Genomic DNA, 22,348 nt, shown 5'->3' on the forward strand with positions numbered 1-22,348 from the left:
ACAGCGGCCAAATTTTGGGACAGGTATGCAAACTTCATACAGGAGGGAGCAAACAGAGTGGGTTCCCAGACGTCTCATTTCCCTGGGAAGCCATGCCTGGAGAAGCCCTAGGGATGCAGGCAATCCCTAAGAGTTGCTTAGAAAAAGTTCCTTCCCTGCAGCATCTCACAAGTCTAATTTCTAGTGAAATTATTACTCTAGAGAGTAGAATAAAAAAAATTTCTAGTGAAATTAGACTGCCTCAAAACACAAGCACAAGCACAGAGGGGCTTATGTCCCTGTCCTATATTAAGCTGCCACGTAGCTTTTTGATCGGAGGCACCTCTGTAAAAACCAGAACCCATTTAAACTAAATCAAATTGGGCCTTATACTTTCTCCCACAAGCTTGTTTAGTCTTCTTGCACATCAATACATCTGCGCTGATGGAAAGTATACATTACAGCCTAGAAGCCTGTCTCCACTGCCCCAACTTTTAGACGAAATATAGATGTGAAACCAAAACGTCAGTTCTCTTGGAAACACAAAAAAGTAGCAGTCCTGTACATGATGGACAAACTAAAGCTTCAGAAGAAATATATGCAGTAACACACACATTCTTACCTGTGCAAGTCTGCACCATCAGCCTTTGAGAGGTTTTTTTGCATCTACTCTGTAACGATGCATTTTTTGAAAATGGTTCTAGTGCTCAGGAATGCCAAGAATTTAGGAAGAGAGCCACAGCTTAAGAGAGCAATTATTTGCCAGTAAATACTCAATTTGCTTGTCCTGTGATTTTTCTTCTCCTAACTCGCCCTCTCCGTAATCCGTCTCTTGCTGCGTCATGAGCACAAGAAGTCTATTCTTCATAACATAACACTTCAGTTTGTTATTTTGTTAGCATTAATTAAGAATTCCCTCTACTGGTCATTTTCTATACTCTTACAAACAGCACCTTGAGCCCCGGACATTAGAAAGCAGTGAGTCAGTGTGTGGGATTCAGCCACCGTTTATAAACACCTTCAACCACATTCACCCAGTTTACAATATTCAGGACATCTCAGCTGAATTACTGCTTTGTGTCCAGTTTGTATTCAGATGGGGGCCATATGTTCCTTCATGTATTAGAGCAGAGCTCATTAGCACTGCTGCAGTCAAGCCACAGCAAACATTTTTTTTTTTTCCTATCTTGCCTCCATTTTAACCTGATTAAAACCATTTTCTCCAGGGTAGATTTCTGGAAGAGAACTTCTCAAATCAAAAGTACTGTTAAAATGCATATGAGTAAATTTAAAATTACTTTTAAAATTAGTAGCTGCTCAACAACTCAGTTGTTACTTAGGATTAGACTACTTACTAAAAGCACCTTCTAAAAGCACAGAAAAGCCTTCACAAAAACTCTGTTGCAGTAACCACAAGGGCTAAATATTCAGTGAGCACAGAGACTTAGAAAAATTCAGCATCCAAGCTCTCTCATTAGGATTTAGGCACATAACCTGTTTTGAAAGAGGGTATGTATGCATGCATCTGTGCAGGCAGCATCATACAACTAGATTAACACCTTGCAATAATGGGGAGAGTGGGTGTAGTTAGAAATCTGGATGTGCAAATTGTATTTCCTAAGAAATTTTGTGTAGGCAAGTTCCATTCTGCTCAATCAACAGTAGGCAGAGAAATACTATATTTGGCAAAAATTAATAAAATACAGAAGGAGTGACTTGAATCACCCGCATTAATTGCTAAACGAAAATCTAGGTTCTGAAATACAAAACAGGAACACCCTTATAAAGGGTAGAATAAAAAAATGACCCACCTGGGATTGAATGGTAAGATAAAGGATCCATTTAAATCTGTTTTAGGACAGAAAGGCATCATCTGTCAAAATCAGTTTGGGTCTGGCTACTTCTTACACGAGCAAAAAGAACTTGTGGGCCCAAAAGTGAAAATTAATGTCACATCATGGATACTTTACTGCATTTACAAGGACTGTGCGCATTTCGTATAATGTAGTGGTATTGTAGAAAACCGTGGGATTTCCGCAAATTCGAACCACAGGATGATAAAATGTACTAATAATTCTTCACATAGAACCGTGCATTCTAAAATGCCATGTTCTAAGCACAAACAGCATCAGAAGCATCAAACACCCCTAGTAAAATGCATTTATGTTTTGTATTTCCTATATATCAGCTGCTAAAAAGCAGACAAGTTAGAAACATGCTTAAACAACCCAGTCAGCTTTGGGATTCTTGTACACAGATATCTTACAGTGCCATTTGCTCAACTGATTGTTACTTCATGTTAGAAATTATTTAACTTTCCTCCCCAAATCTCCCTGCCAAACAGCAACATAACAGGAGATCCATAAACTTTGTAAGGGTACCGACCACCTCCTCCCTGCAGGACAGCACTCTCCAAAAGCAGAATAGGATGAAGAAACAAACGGCGCGCGGAAGGTCAAAACCTCACTTTGAGCGCACTGCTCGCTTCTTCTCTAAAACTGATTTTTCTGGGAAAGCTCTAAAAAACAGGACACAAAATAGACCTGACAGCTGATGACACGTAGCTGTACAAGTGTCTTCAAAACAGGAGACCTTCCAAGTGCCCCGTTGGTGCCCACCCCACATCCTTTGATGTAAACAAGAGAGTTATAGGTTTCAAGAAGAGAGCAGTGGACCCGCTCTCCAAGGGCCCTTTATGAGGGAAAGTCTTTGGAAATATAGTGAACTTTGATTGAACAGAGATACATACTAATTGTGGGTAAGATAAACTAATCGTTTTTCCTTTGGCTTTAACTTAAACGGACATAAACAAAGCATTTCAGAATTAAATCTGACTATTGTCTAGTATATGTCATGTATGATTTAAGGAGAGACCAGAGAAGGGGAGGTCTTAGGAGGTACTCTCAGGTCAAATCTTTAATATTTAGATGAAAATCCGAAAATGAAACTTTAAATCAACTTTAAACAAAATTAAAGTACATTAAAGACAACAAAAGTGACAAGTATAATTCCGCTGTTAAGGTTTAGCAGTGAAAAATAAACAGTATGAACAAAAACAAATTTAATTTTTATAAACAGCTGTAAGCAAGCAGAGATGGTCGTAATACTCTGTAATAAAAAATGCTTTCTGAAAAAATGGATAAGGCCTTCCTAATTTTTGTTGTCTTAAATTACATATTTTCACATTTATGTACTAATTTGTCTTCGCACAGCAGAGCTTTTGAAAGAAAAGCTGACACGCTTAAAAGGGACAACTGGGTTAGATGGGAATTTACTAGATAAAGTCAGAACATAACAAATTTTTACTTATCTAGTGTAATTAACGTGAAATTATACTCTTCTCAACAGGGACTGCATGGTAAAAGGGATATCTGGTTTGCTTAGGAGGTGCCCCCATTAACCGTATTTTTTTTTAAATGCTCTAAGCAATCAGCTACTAGAGCCAGACATTGTCCTCAGGTAACCTCATGCAGCTGCCTTCAGTGCAAAACGCTGTCACTTCTCAGACTTCATACACTGTGATCCGCTTCCTTCCTTCACATTCGTCCCCCGAGGGACGCCAGTCAGCGCGGCAGTCCCTCCTCTCCGCGCGGCCCAGGGAGCCAGCGTTCACGTGGCATCGTGGCTGAGCAGCTGGCCTGAACACAGCCCTGTGTCTTATCGTGTGTGTTTTGGTAGGAAGCCCTTCCAAATCCAACCGACAGAAAAAAAAGGGTACGTGGTCACTCTTAACTTTTTAACCTCACGTTTGTTTTCTCCCTGCTTGCAGCACCTATTTGCTTTCACTTGCAAAGGTATTTTTATTTTCCAAAGCTGGACAGGCATTCTGCAGTGATTTTTCTAACAAGAAAAATCTCTCTCAAAACAACTCAGTGCTTTTCTTCCGTGTCACAAAGGCTGCTGGTACTAACATCTCCATCCCATCTCCCCACTGAATTAACTCTCAACATTACCTAGTAACCTGTACCACCACGACAGACTAGCTACTGCTGAGCATCTTTAGCTACTTACAAATGAAGAAAGTAAAATCCAAATTTAAAGAAATAAACAAACTTAAAGAAGACATTAATTTTGAGGAAAAGAGACAAAAATCCAGCAAATTAAGCCCACGTGTAAGTACGTAAGTTATATGTACACAGTAAATACTTACTTATGTAAGTACATAAGTTACAAACCAGGTAACATAAAGGATTCAACTGGTCCAGAACAGTTAAAATTCAGCTGCTCGCTGTTATTCCTTTATCCAGGTAAATTCCTACTGAAATCAACAGCTTCTGGTCAGTAACACCAACACAAACCTCAGCTACTTCTACCAAAATCAATACTAACACAAATTTATAAAGGTGTGACTGTGCCCCAAACCTGACCCAAGGCAGCGATGCCTTAAGGAAAGCTGACCAGGTGACTCGAAACAAACAGCTTGCTACGGAAAGCTTTCCATTGGAAAGCTGTCTCCTGGCAGGCACCAGGGTCCGCTGCAGTCGAGCACTTTTCCGGATAGGGCTCTTGGAGGACATAAACACGACTGCTGCTTCCCATTAGCAGTGTTAGAAAGCTGTGGAGTTACACAGTGACATGTCTCTCAGTTCGAGCACGGCACGTGAACTTAAATTTTATTTTGTTCTCTATGCCAAAGTGATTTTTTCACTATATAAATCTTACGATCTTTTTTCTGTACACATTCAACAATAGATTATTCCACAACATGACAACGTGATATAACTCAGGTCAGGTGTGGAGGCGTACTTTGCAGAGGAATTTAGGGCATCAATGAAGAGGCTGCATTCATTAATTGTTCATTTCCAAACAGTGGTGGCTACAAGGGGGTTGTGTTTGGCTGGTTTTTGATGCAGTTTCCTCCCTACTTCTACTGAAAGTTGCTGGAGAAGAGCTGACCAGGTATTTTGGTGGAAGAATCATTCAGAAGAGATTTAACAAGCAGTCCAGGTGCTAAGCAGACATCACTGATGTACAGTTCCAGCATCTGATATTTCTCAAGTATTTTTTTTTTGTTTTGTTTTATACATCTCTGCTTAGAGTTCACACAGCGCACTTATTTCCAGCTCAGATTTAAAAACCCACCAGGAAAAAAACATAATACTTCACCCTATCAGACTAACAACGCACAGCTTATGTGCCATTTAAATCAGAATTGCTTTCCCCCAGTGAATGGTGGATAAAATCATTCTAGACTGCAGCAGATGGAACTGGAAAGTTTGTCTTCCTGTTTGTATCTGGGGCACATATGATCAGCCTATGTGAATATGGTTTCAGCAAAACATTTTAAAAAGTATATCACGAACACAAGCATTTGCAGGTAATAAATCACAGCAGAATTGCTACGTTGTGGCTCTAAAACAACCACTTTCACCCCGTGATGGGGATCAAAAAGTCCAAAGTAATGAGTCAGGCTGGGGCAAGCTCACTCACTGCATGCTGCAAGGGTGAGAGGAGCACGCAGAAGCCTCCTCTACGTCAACAGCCCTGCTCAGCGGGGAGGGAGAGGCGGAGGTTTCCCAAAGCAGCTGCTGACAAGGTGTGCTCAGGCAGGGGTGGAGAAGCCCGCTGCGATTGCCTTGAAGGGTGGATGATTTCCTGGTGGATCTCCAGGACCATGCGCTCGGAGAAAAACACGCTACTCACGGTGCCACCTGGGAACCCGACCCACACAGGCGTTTTCTGGGGCTCACTATCAGTTTCAGAGAACACGGTTATCTTCAAAGGACCTCTGCAGCAAGGAAACAATATCCCCTTCCTTTACAGCTGGGGAATGTAGGCACAAATATATTATTGACTTTCCCAAGGTTACTGAGCCAGAGAGAAGAAGAGAAGCCGGATCTCTCTTGGTCTGCTGATCAGAGCCTTGAAAACACCAAGCAATCCTCCCTCCAGCTTCAAGGCCACAAAGTCTGTGGTTTAGTGTTTTCACAGAGGGCATAATCTGGGCATAAGTGAGGATGTGCAAGACAGAAAAAAACAAAACAAACAAAAAAAAAACCAACTCTTGTTTGATCTTCACAGGAAACCTTAGCCCTGAAGTAACCTTGAGGTAACAAGAATAATGAAAAACATGATTTTTACTTGCAAGTTTAACACACGAGGTTTGAAGGTCGAAGTGTTTTTGTCTCTGAAGTGAGAACTGGTGTTTTTACACCATACTTTCAGCACAGTGGTTTTAAATTATCTCTGTAAAGATGGATACAAGCAGTTTGTTTACCAGGTTAGGAATCAAGGAAAAAAAAAACCCCAAACAACACATTTAAAACTCTCATTGGCTTGATTAAGTGAATAAAATGTTAAGAGTAATCAGAAGAAAGAAAATTAAAAAAAAAAACACCTCAGCATGACTTTTTTGACAGCAAAGTCAAACCAACTGGAAAATTCACCTCCTACAAGAAACGCTGAAAGGGAAAACACCGGATAGCAACATGTTAGTGAAAGGCTTTCAGCTGCAGATGCAACTGTATTGTAAAGAAATCTTACGTTCTCTTTGTCTCACCACCCAACCTTCCCCCTCCAAAAGACAGGGAAAACTGTTGGATTTGAATATTGGTTTTGATCATCTGCTTTCCCATAGGAAGAGGCACTTCACGGGATACAGACATATAAAATCACATGCCTGTGAATCTACTTTGCGGACTACCTGCCCACATAAAAACATGAAAGAAGTTATATTAACGTTAGAGAGTACAGCTATGTCTTCAACATTATTTTTTTCCTTCCTTAATCTATGTTGTTAAGTCAGGTAAGTACTCTTAAATTCATTTTGGAAATGGGGATTACTGGAGATCACTAGTAGTTTTTTTCCAGTTATACAAGAAGTCAGCAGCAATGTTGGGAATGGACTGGAGCAGCAAGGTCCTCATTCTGCGTCTCCCTGGCTCTTTTCTGGGGCCCCAGTGATCTTCTGTAGCCACTGGGAAACATGGGAAAGAGTGGTTTTTCTATCTAGAGATCAAAGGGGCAGAATCTGTTCTCTGAGGACACAAAGTCCTAATACAAGCTAAAACTAAACGCTCCTAAGTTGTTCACTGTAGGGAACTTGGAAAAGAGACTTTGTTTTGCACCATTTATAGTGCTCCTCAACCAAAAGATTTTAGAGAATGCAGAAAGACATATACATAAGTTTAGGTTTGAGAGAACCGTTCCAGGCCTCATCCTAACATGGTATTATATAGAAAAATAATAAAATGGACATAGATGATCTTTCATAACAAGCTTACAGTTTTATTTGGTTCTATTTAATCACGTATTTTGCTGTGGCCAACTGCATTCTCTCTGGTCTCTTAGGCAGTGGGTTTCATGCATTCTTGCATATATTTGAACTTTTGATCATTTTCCAAAAAGTCACTGCTAGTATCCTAGGCAGCCATCACTGGGTAGTGATATGGGTCATTCTAGTTCAGAATAAAAAGGAGATGAGTGTGACTGATCCTTTTTCTCAAGGCCAAATCTCATAACAAATCATCTGGAGAACTGCCAACGACTTCAATAAGACCAGAAATTGTCCCTACTGTTATCTAAAAAACTTCATCTGCCTTATGAGAAAATCAGAGTGCAAAGTCTCTAGCCAGACTAGATTCATTCTCCTACAGACTGGGAAAAGAAGAATCAGACAAAAGAGCAAAGGGAGGGACAGCAGTCTTTACTGACGTCTGTATGTTACTGCTCACTGAATTCCAAAATGGATGGAGGGAAAGCAAGGAAAAAGTGAGCAGCGTTACATTGGTTCTTTCTGAGCAAAAGTGGAAATATTACCTTTTTTTTTTTTTTTTTAGTACAATTTAGAACAGGTTTTATTATATAAATAATTTATATAATACATATATAATATAGAGATATAATACAGGGCTGTTCTTGTCTTAATCCTTTAGACTTTGCTGCCGGCAAAGAGTGAATAGAAGAAAATAAAGCTGGAATATAAACTACTTATGAAGTTCCTTTTTGTCAGAAATGAAAAGACAAGGGAAAAAAAACATGCTATTGTTCCTTTTTTTGAATTTCATGCTTTGGAAAAATGTCAGTACGTCTATATGAGTATGCATGTGCATGTATGTATGTTGGATTTACTGGAATAGCAAGGAAGAAAAATGAGTCGATCTCAAAAGAAGCCAAGAATCTGGGACTTGAATTCTCTGACTTCAATAGTGTTGCAAGGACTTGGAATGTGACAGATACTGGCATATTGTGTCTTGCTGTGAATGAGAGCTCAACTCCGAAGCTTTACAGCATCTCTGTTCCTAAACAGCAGAACGCAGCGCTCACGAGGCGCATCTGAAAACTTGGGATGTGACTAGCTGTTCTTGACCTCCCTTCCCAGTGTGCAGTGCTTACCCCATTGAATGCCTGGCCTGTTACTGGCCTTTAATTTCATAATAGGCTCGTGTTGACAAACCACTTCAAAATGAGATCCACACAGGTACGTAACTCGTCCTGTGATACAGACAGAAAGGAGCTTTCAAAAGCTGGTGAGCACAGGAGATAAGCAGTAGTAGCACACATAAGGGGAGTTACACGTTCAAGTGTTTGCGTGCTGGGAGATCATCTTCAAGTACCGCATCGTATTACTGAAGCATCTTTGTTCTGGTTTTGGGGTTTTTTGGGGGGGTTTGATGGGGTTTTTTGGTGTTTTGTCTTGTTTGTTTGTTTTTTAACTAGTCTTATACTTTCACTCAGTTCTATTAGGCAGCTGCCTCTAAAGCGAAAGACAAAGGCAGATGAAAGGAGCTTGAGAGGAGTACCCAGAACTAAAGAATTTCAGTCTTGAGCTTCAAACCCCATAAGCAGCCCTTTTAGCAAAGTTACCTTGTCTCATTGCTCTTTATGTTAAGGGGTAAATACTTAAAGCGATAATTTAACCACAGAATGTTTGTATTAAACAGGGGCCTCCCGCTCTCTAGTTTCTATAATTTACAACAAAGAGTTTATTAAACATAACTCTTTCTGTCTGACATTCAAATCCATCTCTGCAACACACTCTCCTCTGGATTTGCGCCACCGAATGAAATGCTTTGGAAAAACAAAATAAACCAAAACCCTGCTGTGGAAACAGGACAAATCTAGTTTCACATCCCCTGCAGAGAGAGAAACAAGACGGAAGTAAAAAGCACCAAATGGAGCTCATAAAGCTTCACTCTGATCTCAGCCTCCACATTCTGGCAGAGAGCACTACCTAAGAGATGTGCTCAGCTTCAAGTGAGAACAGCCTCTGATTGCACCGCGAGCACAAAAATATATTGTCTGTGAACAATTACCCTGAACAAACTCTGAATAAGGGAAATCTGACTACAGAAAAAGGGGAAATGTGGTGGGAGGCAGGCTAATCGCCCCCCTCCCTCGCCAAGGCCTTATCTTGCACGCCAGCCATCTGTAGTAGCTGTGCCTGCAACTACGGTTTGTGGGCTCCACTGAACCTCCTTTCCACAGACTGCCTGCACCGTGCCCTGCAATGAGGTGGCAATCGCCCTGCCCATCAGAAACCATCCACCACAGGAAGGAAGGAATTCTGAGTCCTGTAACAAAACCACTTTCTCGCTTTAGGTTCATTTTATCACAGGTAGTTGCTCATATTCCTTATAACATTGCATACAGCAGTGCATCAGTAGAAGGAAACCCATCCTAATCCACAGGTGCCATGGGGAGTTAATGGGGCTGGCGTTAAAATTCACTGGCTCTTCCTCTTTCAATATCCATGAATAAAAATAACTTATTTGTTTGGAAGTCACTGCCCAAAACAGGAGCAGATTCTGAACATTTTGAACCTAACATGACATACCTAGAAAGAGAAGGATGCACACCTGAGTACAGTCTTTCTCCATTCCTGGATCCAGGGCATCTCCTCTTTAGTTACATCTTTGAGGACAATCCGCAGCTTAGAGTGAAAATGGGTGTTGGGGCAGGGATCCGTTTTGGGGGTTTTGTTTTGTTTTTTACTTTTACACAGCATCCTTGTGCAGTGTGGTACCTATATATGCAGATGGTAAAGGAAAGAAAAGCACACAACTAGATACAGGGAGGCCACCTTGTGATCAACCAAGCTCTCATCTTGCTGGTAAAACTACTCTTAAATTCAGGTAGGAAACAGCTTTTTCTGCAAGAGAACATAGCAGAATGCTTTGCCCAAATGTGGGAGATGCTCTAACACAATACGTTCCCGACAGCTTTCTTGTGACCCCCAGAAGATCACATTTACTTCTGGAACTTCGAGTTTGGTTTATTAGTGTACTGGGCACTCTGTATATATTCCTCATTGGGCTTTTACTGCAAGAACATCTTCAAATCCCATGCCATAGGACGGTCCCTGTTTTAGACTTTAGTCCTTTATTCCATTAGAAAGACAATGTTCTGCTGTGATTTTTTTTTTGTTGTTGTTGTTAATTAATTCATTTGAGACTATTCCTTAAATTTTCATGTTAATGCATTTTTGTGTGTGGGTATATTAGTCACTTCTAAAGTTGCGTACAACTGTCACGGATTTAAAGTTTTTGTTAGTGCACATATACAAATCTGGAGTATATATGCACATGTATGCACGTGCATGTGTATGCATGTATATATTAAAAAAAACAAACCAAAAAACCTTTCCAACTGCATCCTCCTCCCTCCTCCCTTCTCCATTCTGAGCAGGTTCCTGCTATCAACTGCTGGAGTGTGCTCACTCTACACCTAGAGCTATAATTATTTTGCTTTAATTTTACAAAACCTTTTGTTCCATTCCCACGAGCCCACCTGATCCTTATATTACACTTGCTCTATTAAAACACTCATGCAGAACAAAGCACAGTTGTACTGATTCATAAGTAACTCACCCCCCCCACCCCCTTCTCTTTTTCTTTCTACTAGGCTCATGCATCTTACTGCAGTTTCATGACACTGTCCCCGATGCCAGTCCACGGTCCCATTTTTGCCTTTTTTTTTTTTTTTTCTCTTAAACCATTATTTTTATGTGCTTAGGGTCAAATTACACTATTGTGTGCTGTTGTTTTGAATTGCTGTTGTTCTCAGTCATTTTATGTTATGCTCTTTGGCACGACAACAGATATAGTGCAGAGGGTGTTATGGAATTTATTTGTTGTAATCAGACTCTAGGATTGTTTTTTGTTATTATTATTCATAGAGTACAAGCACCAAGGCTAGCCCTACATTCTTTCAAGGCAAGCAAAAGACCATTTGTAGCCCAGCCTCTGACACCAGCACACCCTATCTGCAGTAAAAGGGCCCAGCAGCAGCTTAGGTCAAAGTGATTACTATTACTTGGGCATGGCCTGCACGAACAACCAGGCTTTACAGAAGCCCAAACACACTGACAATACTTGCAATAGCATCTTCACAGAGGCACTGGGCATTTCAGATTTAGGAAAAAAAAAAAAAACAAACAACCCAATCTCTCATAAATTATTGCTGAAAAATGGAAGGACAGAGTACAGCTCATCAGTAAAGATGGGAACAATAGAAGGGCTGTTTCATCTATTTGTCCTGTACAACTTCCTTGAGCTGAGACAGCCTTCATTTTCTGGCTTATAAAGCATCAAGCATGTTGTTAGGACTAAGTAACGGATAAATAATAATCAGCCAGAACAGTGAGGAGTGAGTGCATATGGAGAAAGTGCTAGCAAAGAGCAGATAAAATTGAGCTCTTGGTAGCCACGTTTTCAAGGTGGGGAGCGGGACATTTTTCAGTGCCCTACTGAACACCACAAGTGGTAGGTGAGTACAGGAGAACAGAGCAAGCGAAGGGGTGAGAGAAGGCAAGAAGGGAAAGGAAAACGGGGTGTGTGTATGTTTTTCTGGGTGACACATGTAACAATGGTGAATACTAATGATTTCTAACAATGAAAGAGAATAACAGGGAAAAAGGGGAATGTGGCAAGGCACAGAACAAACACGGCTGCAAGGGGTACAAATGAAAGTTGCAATTTACCGAAGAATAACCGTTCTGCACATTTTATGTAGCATGTCAAATCTATCAGATTTTCTCTTATTAAATCATCATTCTACAGCAACAATCATTCTCTCAATCAATCCCCCGTGTTAACAACTCTTAGTAATGACTAACTTGGCAGGAACTGATGTTTACATATATTTTAAAGTCCTGAGCACTGTTCTGTATTTTTTGGATGCTAAATTTCCTTTACATTTTGTCTCTTATTTTTTAACCTGTTTTTAAAGGATGGATGCATTCAGTTGGACAACGAAGTTTTCTAACACACACGCTCAGATTATGTTAGCTCAGGAAATTGGCAGTGGGATAAGAACAAAACCATTCACCTCCCGATTGCTGATTCAAATCTAGCCCAAGTGAGATAGTCACAGAAGCTATAAGCCTCCCATGGTGGCTTTGTGATTTGAGATTATTTTTTATGAATCTCAATCCACTTCAGGCCAAGAACCAGAAATCGCAAATCCACTGCCTCAATGAGCATTAACTGGCATCAGTGCACACAGTAACAGAAGAGATGCCAAAAACCAAACTGGTCCTGGAGACAGACTTCCCACCTTATCCTGGGAACCGACCATTAAGAAACAGGGCTGGTTGATGCAAATAAGGAGCACAGGGAAACATGTATATAATCTGTCTACCAGACAGAAAACAAACCAAGCCACCTGTAGTCACAGCAGCTAGGTGCTGCAACATTAACCTGAAATGTGAACTGGTCCTCCAAGACTTCAGCAGTCCTAACCTTCCCCAAAACCCGAAGGTGTCCTATGGTGTGTCCCTGGAACACTCCAGAGCTGAGAGACGGGGAGGGCAGCAGGAGAGGAGAATAAACCAAAGGTTTTCCATCAGAACTCCCGAGGAAGAAGCAGCAAACCTAGGCACTCCTCACCCCTTAAAATCACAAGGGCCACAGAGCAACCACAGCCTTTGCTTGTTCTTTTGTCCACTCTTCCTGCCTAGGTAAGACGAAGAAATGAGGCATTTGCATTGGTCTTGCAGAAGACCAAACCTGAGGAGGGCTGTGTTGCACTTTTTATTTTATTTGGGATACAACTGATTAACAAAGCTATTAGCAAAGCTATTTCACTAAACATCCTATAGCATACAACAAAACAGTGATGCCCAGCCATACTTCCCATAGCTCCTTCTTTTAGCGAGCATGAATCATTAAAATCACTTGGGAATTAGCTACTCCAGCTTCCTTCCTTAGATACATTTGCTAACCTGAGAGGGGTAAAGGTCTCAGGACCCAAAAGTAGATTTCAGTTTTACCACCATCTGCGCTGAAGTGCACCAGTGCAAATTCCACCTTCAAATCTGCACTTCGGTGCCTCCCTGTTATGTTTCATTTCACACTTGTGATCTTTATTCCTTAGAAACAGGAAAAATGCACAGCTGATGAGCCACATTTGCATGCAACTTGAAATTGTTCCTTCAGTGACTGTTGCTTGGACATGCACTTGACTATTCAAAGGGAAGTGAGATGAAAAGTAAGAGCTGCATTTTAAAGGGCCAAGTATTCCTGATTTTACACAGGGAGTTTTGGAAGCAAGTAGTTCTCTTCAAAGTTTTCAGAGACATCCCTGAGAGTATTCACATATACGACAACAAAAAGTTGGCAGGAAGGTCAGACATTTTCCCCTGCCTTTGCTCGTCATTAATTTTTTTCTCCTTTTCCCTTTTTGCCACTGAGAAGAAAAAGGGAAGACACTAACAAATGAAAAATAAACAAGTATGGGTTTGAAGGTCTTTGTCTAAAATAAAAAGTTTAAGAAGCAGTAGCCTTACAAGTTGTAAAGGATACCTGTAAATACATACACACATAGAAATGCTTCTATCACAACAAGTTCCAGTAAAATGAATAAAAAAATTCTAAATGTAGTTAAGTAGATAAAAGTATAGTTAAATTCTGCTGATATGCTGGAAGAAGCAGACAAATAATAGCTAGTAAAACTGTTAAGAACTTGGAAAAAACCACATCTTTTATAAGAATTTAAACTTAGGATCTGACGCAGAGAATGATGATTTAATTTAGCAGTCGTAAGGTTAATAATGCTGATCCTACCAGCAAAGACTTCAAATATATTGCATCTTTCTAAACTTTTGAAATTGTTTTAAGTATGTTTTAGGGAGGCTCCAGAATGAGACAACTTGCCAAGGGAACCTGTACCTCTGTGGAAGCCAGTGTTCAGCACACATAACTCAAAAATCATAAATTACAAGATGGTTTAGTCCATCAGAGCAAGGAACCACTACTTCAGTGAAACAGGTATGGCTTCACTGAAAATAAAAATAAATAATTTTCAGAATGCCCAGCAGACAATTTCAGCTCTCATTTAACATGAATTTTTATGGACACTGACTACACTTCAGAAACCACTTGTGAAGCTGCTCAGTGGTTTTGGGAGAGCTGACAACACCAGGGATCAGACAGAACTCAGAACCTAAGTATACTTCAATCTGCCTTGCCTACCGCAAGGAAAAAGGGAGCATTAGCCAAGCTTAGATGCAGAAGCTGCACACAGGCCCGCAGCTGATGTGCTGAGCACTTGTGCTGAGCACTGGGGTGCTTTTCACATTGATGTGATGTGATTTTCACAGTTTGATCAGTGAATCTGGACTCTTATAAGATGGTCTCTGTGCCAGCTTAGATCCTTACTCAGAGCTGGTTTAACTTACTGGATCACTGACACGCTGGGCTTGCAAGCACTGGCACTTAACCATCTTCTTCAGTGACTACATGTACGTTGAAATCTGAACATCATGATTTTGTGTACCCAATGACCCACACGCGGAGAGTCTTTACCAAGAGTCAGAGGACACAGACGTTTGCCCTGACATTCCCTGGACAACGTGTTCACCAGTACGGATATGTCGTATGAGGAGCGGCTGAGGGAACTGGGGGGGTTTAGTCTGGAGAAGAGGAGGCTGAGGGGAGACCTCATGGCCCTCTACAACTCCCTGAAAGGAGGGTGCAGAGAGGGGGGATGAGTCTCTTTAACCAAGTAATGAGCGATAAGACAAGAGGGAATGGCCTCAAGTTGTGCCAGGGAAGGTTTAGACTGGCTCTTAGGAAGGATTTCTTTACAGAACAGGTAGTCAGGCATTGGAATGGGCTGCCCAGGGAGGTGGTGGAGTCCCCATCCCTGGAGGTGTTTAAGAGTAGGGTCGACATAGCGCTTAGGGATATGGTGTAGTTGGAAACTGCCAATGCTAGGTTAAAGGTTGGACTAGATGATCCTCAAGGTCCTTTCCAACCGAGATGATTCTGTGATTCTATGACAGTAACACAGCAGTGAAAAAAACCTGTTCAGATATTTTCTACGGGAGAAAGTCTCAGATGAAGAAAAGAGTACCCAAAGCAAAGACACCATCACACATACATGCCAGACTTAGTCTTGACGTGGTATCTGAACCTAGAGCAGGATTTGAATTTCACAATTAGCTTCACATGTCCCAGTTAGCTTCTCAAGCTACACAGAAAGCAGAGGAGTTCGCTTTAGGCATATAAAAGGAGACAATAGTAAACTTTTGAAAAAAATTATAGGGAATAGTTGTGCTCTGGAGGATTTATTTATTTACTAATGCAAACAGTACACACCGAGATAACATCTGGCAATGTTTATTACAATGAAAACCAATCAATACTTCTGTCTACTACAATATCTGTCCACAAAATAGTCATTCCTCCTGGCACCCACAAGAAATACTCAACTACCTATTATAGTAGCCTCTGTTAGCAAAAAGGGAGGTTGTTACCTTAATTCTTCTACTCAAGACCCAAGAGAAGACAAAGAATTAGAGGTACCTAGACACAAAAATGATGGTGGAATATTAGAGAGAGAAAGTTATAGGGAGATGCAGCTTGTAGCATCAGAAAGACCACACAATTCATCCCTATAGAATTCAAAAAGCCACAGATCCCAGATCTTTTTTCTTGTGACTCAAAGTTTAAACTTAGGGCTAAAAGTTTAAGCTTAAACTTTTACTAGTGAGCTACCATGCCTTTTGTGGCATTTTAGAGCTACAAGCCAGAAATTTTTACTTCTCATTTCCTTCTGAAGTCAGTATTCAAAAAGAAGTGATACCGAACCTTCCCACATAATTAAAAAGCCAAAAATAAATTTGTTTTGAAAGTTCTGTGTATTAGAATTTCCAAGTAAGTCCTTCCATTCTTTTCTATTTCTATATTTGCATTATTGCACGTCACTGTAGAAAAACTAGCAGTGTTTTGTGCAAAGAAAAAAGTCACTAAGCATTAGATTAGTACTTACTGAACCTTCACCTTTCCTAAACCTAAGTGTCTCTTGCAGTCTAACAAAGATTGATGTGCAGGAAGAAATGCATTGCTACTTATATATCGTGAAATTAAGCAAAAAAATAACAAAACCACACAAACCAAACTCAATATTTTTCCTCCTTACATTTTCAATTGCTATAATTTTGCTTGAAACAGTAATTTCCGAAGAAAAATTGTATGTCGGTTAATGTGACTATACATAAATGTACATTTGCCCCTATTTAATTTCACATTTTGCTGGCTCACTGTTGAAGGCATTTCTATTTTACAGGGCCTAGAGGTAAAGTCAGACCTTCTGTGCCGCATCAAGTCCGGAGGCATGAGCTATGTTCAGAAGTTATTGTGGTGATACGTTATCTTTTTCCCATAAAAACTTCTTTTTGACAAGATAATTGGGATGGTAGTTATGAAGCAGGGAGAGCAGGGAGGCAAGGGGACACGATTTGTTTTCCTCTCTACTGGTCTAGATCAACTGGGCAGAGGAGAGCACATTTTAGTTTGGACTAGTAAACTGAGCAGCCACAATAAGCACAGCAGCATCAAGGATGCCATTACATGCGATGCCTATTCCTATAATGTATGTTGGGTAAGATCTGCATCAGGATTTGTTGTTTAACTTTGTACCATTTCTCACCCTCCACACCATTAATAACTTATTACAACCTAAAGAATCGAATGATGTGGCCATTAGGAATGAATCAGGGAAGAATTTTAACAATAGTGCTGTATTAGCAAAGTGGCAGAAGACACTAAAACTGACCCTCCGAGCATTGAAACTGGTGAAAATACCACTAAAGTAAATGGAGGCCCTACTTAAAGGGCAACAGTACCATCCATCTTTAATATCCACCCATTGCTGACAATTTAGCCACATGAATTATCACTAAACTTGAAAAATAATTACATGTATTTGCAAGGCCAGGTTGGACGTGGCTTTGAGCAACCTGGTCTAGTGGAAGGTGTCCCTGCCCATGGACATGGGGTTGGAACTAGATGATCTTTAAGGTCCATTCCAACCCAAAATGTTCCATGAGTCTATGATTCTATTTGACCTTGCTTTAAGTGAGAAGACTGAGATTTCAAATGTGCAGAACAAGGTCCTTTTTTTTTTTTTTTTTTTTCCCCTGTATTTAAACAAATACAGGCCAAATATAGACTCAGTTCTGAAAGCTCTCAACACTGAGAAAGATCAGTGCAGGAGTTTCCATTTGCTAGCAGAGCTGCAGTGGAGTAGGAGTCAAACTGAGAAAGAAACTGGGAATTTTACACCTGGTTTCAGTGCAAGCAAGAGCCCAACCCCAGTCCAGCAGAGGACCAGTTTGTCTGAACTCCATACTGAATCTGCCAGTTCCCCATCGGCTCCACAAAACAACAAACTGTTTTGTAAGCTAACATTAAAACTGGGGTAGATAAAATGGGAGAGGAAAATGACTTATAACCAATACAGCCCTATAAACTTTCACCAAAGAACTCCAAATCACCTAAAATTAGGAGATTAAAAACAAAAATAAACCTTCATTCAACCACTACTGGGCAAAACCACACATATGACAACTTTCATGTCACACTGATATTAAAACAGTTAAATTAAATCTAGTTGTTTCAAAAATAATATATCTCTAAAGAAAGTACGATGTATTTGTTTTCCCACTGTAAATCCTTTTCCCCTACATCAGCTAAGCAAAGTCCCACGTTTCCTCTGGTACCTTGAGGCTGGGAAGATGGCAGACAGAGCAGTTGGTGCCTGTCCCTCAGCAGGGGCAGCACGGATGGAGAGGTGGGAACAGATGTATACGTGAAAACGCATCAGGCATACCATAACCCACTCTATGTCAAGGCGCAGCTTAAGCACACATACATGCAACGCGTCCTGGCTCCGCTGAAAGGAATGTGGAAGAATCTCACTGACTCTACTGGGGCCAGGATTTCATTCTTTATCTATAAAAGTGATCAGAAAATGGCTGCACTCAATACAGAAATGGTGTGCAGAGTTCTGGCAGGGATTGCAGGTGATACTACGTTTGCATAACCTCTCTGGGCACTACAAAGAAAACTTGCTTTGCCATACCACTTACCTGCAGCCCTGAATTTCACTGAGTTCAATAGCCCTGAGTTGCCAGCTCTAGGAAGCAGCTGGGGGGAGTTACAGGCAAAGTCCTATCCTATGAAGTACTGGCAGCAGTAGAAGTGAGACTCGGTGTTTCACAACATGGATATTCAGGCTTCCTACCATCTCAACAGAGAAAAAGCAGGAGGAAAAATCTACTACCCTTTCTAGACTTCCACCAGCACAACCATGATTATTTACAATGCAGCTTTAAGAATTAGTTCAGCATTAAACAAGGAACATCTATTTTGCTATACAGTACATTTCTTTTACAAGGTTTTCTAGGTATAAGGAGGCTTAAAGAATAACTACAATATGGTATAGATACATTCTAAACATTATGACAGAGACAGCATAAGGTATTTTTAGAAATTGAAGGCTTTTAAATGTAATTAAATCATAATAAAGATAATCACATAGAAAACTGTGCCCCTGACAGTCTGACAATGCAGGGACATCAGAAATGTTTTCCACCATCATAAGGCACAGGAAATCTATGCCTATCTTGTGTGGCTCAAAGGCAAATTCTACAGGGGGATAGAAAATGTATTTTAACAGCTGATAGTTTCATAAAAAGTAAAATTTACTGGGCACATCTAATGGCTGCAGTAAGGAAAAGATTCTTTCTGTGTTTCTTACTGGCAAGAAATCCTGTCCATGAAGAATCACTGAGCCTTCAGCCTCTAGAGCTTCTCTTTGGCTGTCTGTAGGTTGCACTCCACCCAACAAGATTCTTCCCTTTGCCCTTAATACATCCCAAATACTGAATAAAGACCCTAACTCCGGGGTTTGAATTCCACTCAAAGTCAAGCACCTAAATGTTACTGCATCTAGCTTTAAAGCCCCTAAAATGGATTTGGACCTGGTAACAAAGTGGCCTTTCATCACCAATTTCCAAATCTCTGCAACAGGCTGACTCACATATGAGAAAAGAATGAAGTTTTGAGAACCCCAGAAGTTCAGGAACTACCTGAATGCAAAGCTTTGGTTTAGTCCCACTCCAAAACCATACACATTAATGTAAGAGATTATAATCTTACATACTAGTTGTGATTACCTTCCTGCATAAGAATTCTCCTGAACTCTTGCCAATGGACAGTTCCCCAGACAGGGCAGGAAAACACTTGAGGTCACCACAACTGTTATCCCGAGGAAACTAAGTATTTGTTAGATATCTAGAGTTGTACTAATAGCTGAAAATTTTCGTCAGTGCTGTTCTAGAGCCACGTGTGTCAGCATATAGGCACGAGACCACCACAGCATAACAAAGACAAAGTCAAAAGGAGTTTGTCATGGCAAACAAATGTCTTCCTGAATGGCAAGCGTGATCAGAGTAATGGCAGATGTAGCCGTAAAGAGCAGTATTTTCTAAGCCACACACACAGAAAGAAGCTGAGAAGTAGTAACATGTCAATTTGTAACACAGGAGAAACGGCAAGCAGTATCATCTCTGGGATGATTTTCACATGGCCAAGAGGCACCAGAACAAATTCAACAGCACCGAAGCCCTGACAAAAGTAAAAAGCACAATCCTTTCCTTCCCACAGGATTGAAACAGTTATGAGGAATCAAAACTCTTACATTCAGGTGCCAACCATGAGCATCAGTACCTACAGCAACCTTGCCTACTGACTCAGATTTTTCACTTCTAATTGTGCTATATTTCCCGTCAGGTTGATACACCAACGTAACTCTATACCCTCTTGGTCACTTGATTTCTGGGTCCCTCAGCATCTTCTCTCTGCATTCCTCAAGCTTGTGTGATGCCCTGACCACTGGAATTTCCCTCTAGTTGTTAACTGCATCCAGGCAAAAGCTGTCATTTACCACTTAATCTGCCCCGAAGTGTGATCATTTTATAGTTGTTTGCTTCAGGAATCCAATATCACTTGTTCTGGAGAAGTGACAGCTACTCAGACATAAGAAAGTTAGTTGTGTATTAAAACAAGGGCAAGAGACATGACAAAACAGATTACCCTCCTCTCTTGAAACCCTAATGAATGGAAAAAGAAACTGGGAAGAGATGAGAATTTATCTGCCTCTGGCTCAGACTCGAATGTTCAGCAGACTTTCCCATTGATGGTCTGATCTTGCGAAGTACATAAGCAGGAACTGTGCCACCATATCCTACCTAAATGAGAGGGGACTGCAGGATCATGGGCCTACGCCAGTTCACATTCAGAGAGGACATGCGGTGATCTGGCACACCGCTGCTATCACTGCTACTGGGAAATATATAACTAATTCCTTCAAAAGGTTCTGATGCTAAGAGTCACAGGTTTCTTGATTACTTATTGCCAGTCTTGAAAGAGGTAACATTCTTCTATTTTACAAAATATTTTCAATATTCAAAATTTCCATGAGAACATTACATGAACTAGAATGAAATTTCTAAGGAAACATTAGGAAGGCAACTAAAATAAAAACCAACAGATCTTCCAGGGAAAGCAATGGGTTCAAAAAAATTTGTTAGTGTAGGTTCTGACTCAGAGGTGCCTTCAGTTATTACCGACACCAAAACATCTTGTAAAGCCAAAAATTTTTCCAATGGCCTTTAACAGCACAGACTGATCTGCCAAGTGCTCACTATCTCCAATCGGGTTATCCTGCTGCCAGCTCCTGCAGGCACCTAAAGGAGTGAGGTATGAGAGAAGGAAGCTAGGAGCAAGAACTAGGTTCTTTTAAACCAAAATGCTATAGGATGATGTCACATACACAACAACGATGCTGGAGGAATTCTTTTGTCGTGAGGAAATACAGGCCTGTTAAAATATGTATTTGAAGGACAGCATTCCTTATCGGAGAGCATGCACTGGCACCAAAGCCACAGACATGTCAGCAGGGGAGCTCTGTAGATGATTTATTTTTAAAAATAAATGAAACAAATATTCTGATCTCTCTCGTGCCAGTGGAAACTGTTGAAAACAACAGACCAATTTTGACACAAGTAAGATTAAAATCTCTTCTAATCTATTATCTGGATGCAGAGGCAATGATGGGAAAGAGGGCAATAAGAAGAACCAGATCCTTTATAGTAAAATTCAGAGCTAGACCACTTATACTAATGAAGAAAACAGACCAGAAAGTTTGGGTAACTTACATTCATCAGACTGCCCTACATCAGACTCCGGAATTTGAAATGATTCAGTGAGAGTGTCCTCAGGGACACCGATGTAAATATAGAATAACCACAATGCCTTTCCGTGGAGTCCCTCCCATTATACACTGGTTTAGCTGAAGAATTTCATTTTGGATAGGACAAAATAAGAGTACCAAGGCTTGGAAAAGGCCAGGTCTGTGTTGCCTTTCTTCCTTCTTTTGTAGCTTATCTGATGACATCTCTGGTCTAAGATAACTCTCCTTACTCAATAATATTTAGTCTTTGTTTTATCTTGAAGCAGACCAGCAAATGCTTTGAGAAAGAGAGTGAAAGATTGTCCACTTTCACCATACCATCTTCAGGTGCTGAAATGCTGAAGTGTTTTACAACTTACTAAAGTAGTGCTACTCAGGGAATCAATGCAAATACGCCCATGCCTTTTTAATGTGAGTGAATCATAACCCATACTCCTTTATATACTAAAGCAACCACACACTGGAGAGCCATTTTCCTGTTTTCATCTATTGTGGCCGCTATTCTGCAAAAACAAGAACTTCCACCTATGAAAAAAGTCAGGATTCTACCCATTTGTACACTACAACTGATGCCCTTAACATACAGACCTACAGCAACAGTCTCCCACAACCCCTCCCCATCTCCCAAAGAACCCAAACCTTACATATTTGCAAGAAAACACAGAAAGCACGAGGACCTTAATCATTCCCAACTCTTTTTTTGTGCTAAATTGTGAATGGGACTGATGAAAATCAATGTGAGAACTAACAAAATTTTCAGGCTGGCCAACTGTATTTTGAGATTTGCGGTTTCATTAAGTGAAAATATCTTTCAAGGATGTTTACATGAAAATTCAGAAAACAAAGACAATCATCATAAAACAGAGACGATTACAAAACTCCCAATATC

General features: G+C 40.5%; 1 protein-coding gene across 11 annotated transcripts in view; it reads right to left on the minus strand.

Moving 5' to 3' along the window:
- Window positions 1-22,348, minus strand: part of ZBTB20 (zinc finger and BTB domain containing 20) — a 492,314-nt gene that overhangs the window by 293,859 nt on the left and 176,107 nt on the right. The gene's annotated exons all lie outside the window — the stretch shown is intronic.

Source organism: Strix uralensis, chromosome 2, assembly GCF_047716275.1.
Source record: "Strix uralensis isolate ZFMK-TIS-50842 chromosome 2, bStrUra1, whole genome shotgun sequence".
In the NCBI taxonomy this organism is placed as follows: Eukaryota; Metazoa; Chordata; class Aves; order Strigiformes; family Strigidae; genus Strix; species Strix uralensis.